Genomic DNA, 1839 nt, shown 5'->3' with positions numbered 1-1839 from the left:
GTGCATGGTTAGGAGAAGGGATCAGTAATCTAGTTTAGGTGGGGTATAGAGTGTGAGCAAAGGAGAATTGAGAAGTAAGTTTAGGAAGATGGGCTAGACATAATACTTAGATTATAGAGAACTTTGAGTACCAGGCTAAGGAATTTAGAATATTCATTTGATATTGGGTAGTTATTGAGGACTTTTGAGCTGTGGATGACATTAAAAGTACAAATCATTGAAAGTGTCACCATCACTTCTTATTTGTTTCCCTAAGGCCAAAATCTTAGAGTAACTTAAATTTATTTTATTATGGAAAGTTTAAAACATATATAAAAGTAGAGAAAATTATATCGTAAACTTCTGTGTACCCATCACCCATATTCAGCAGTTATGGATATTATGCCAGTCTTATTCTTAGAAGTTCTTTGACTTTGTATTTCGGCCTTTTAGAGAAAAAAGGAATTAGTAAAAGACCATGTTTGGGGTTGGGAAAGGAGATTAACATTTACTATGATTTAGGATATCTTGAGTGTTAAATATTCAAATAGAAGTATCTGTACCCAGATGTCAGTCAATAGGGGATTGTTTGAATAAACTATGGTAAATATAAACACTGGAGCACTATGTAGCTGTTAAAAAAGGATGAGAAGTATAGCTAAAAGCTGTTAAGGTGTTACTTTGAAACTATATTGTTAAGGAAAAGAGAGATGAAACAGGGATAAAAGTGAAACTATTTAAATGTACTTTATTATGTAGATTTAACTTTAGAATCAAGTAAAGATTTCACATAATTATGAAACCAATTAAGTCAAAATGAAAAAAGACAGGAATCTTAAAAATCTAAAGCAACTTCACACCCATTAAGATGGGCACTAACAAAAAAACAGAAAATAACAAGTTTTGGTGAGGATGTGGAGAAATTTAAACCTCTGTGCACTGTTGATAGGAATGTAAAATGGTGCAGTCTACAGCCATGCCACCCTGAACGTGTCCTATCTTGTCTGATCTCGGAAGCTAAGCAGGGTCGGGCCTCGTTAGTACTTGGATGGGACCACCTAGGAATATCAGGTGCTATAGGCATTTTTTTTTTTTTTTTAAAGGCAGAATTAGTAAAATGGTGCAATTTCTGTGGAAAACAGATAATGTTTTCTCAAAAAATTAAAAACAATTACCATATGATTCAGCAGTCCTCCTTCTGGGTATATAACCAAAAGAATTGAAAGCACCTGAAGGACATATTTGCACACTCATGTTCATAGTTTTGTTCACAATAGCCAAAAGGTGAAAGCAACCCAAGTGTTTTTTAATGGATGAATACATAAAATCTGGTATATACATACAATGAAATATTGTTTGCCTAAAAAAAGAAAATTCTGACACATGCTACAATATAGATGAACCTTGAGGACATTGTGCTAAAGTGAAATAAGCCAGTTGCAAAAAGACATGCCATATGATTCTGCATGTATAAAGTACCTAGCATAGTCCAATTCATAGAAACTGAAAGTGAATGGGTAGTTATTAGGGGTTTGGGGTAGGAGAGACTGGAAAAGTAATAAGAGTATAGAGTTTTAGTTTTGAAAAATGAAAAGAGTTCTAGAGATTGGTTGCACAACAGTGTGATAGTATTTATTGTTACCGAGCTGTACATTTAAAAATGGTTAATTTTACCAAAATTTTTAAAAATTAAAAATCTAAAGCAAAATGAAATGACTTTAACAGTGTATTAAGTTGGTTGGGGGTTTGACTATCTAGAGGAATTATTTTAAATGATCTCAAAAACAGTAATTTGGCTAATCTCTTCTAGAGTAAATATGAAGGACAAAATATTTGAAAAAAACTTAAACTACTTTTAGT

At 32.5% G+C, this 1839-nt stretch overlaps 1 pseudogene; it reads left to right on the top strand.

Annotated features, from left to right (window-relative positions):
* Nucleotides 1-945: 945 nt before the first annotated feature.
* On the top strand, nucleotides 946-1062 carry LOC111735662 (annotated as a pseudogene).
* The last annotated feature ends 777 nt before the right edge of the window (nucleotides 1063-1839 follow it).

The sequence above is a fragment of the Pteropus vampyrus genome, unplaced genomic scaffold, assembly GCF_000151845.1.
Source record: "Pteropus vampyrus isolate Shadow unplaced genomic scaffold, Pvam_2.0 Scaffold1000004951, whole genome shotgun sequence".
NCBI lineage: Eukaryota > Metazoa > Chordata > Mammalia > Chiroptera > Pteropodidae > Pteropus > Pteropus vampyrus.
This window is presented reverse-complemented; position numbering and strand designations above follow the sequence as displayed.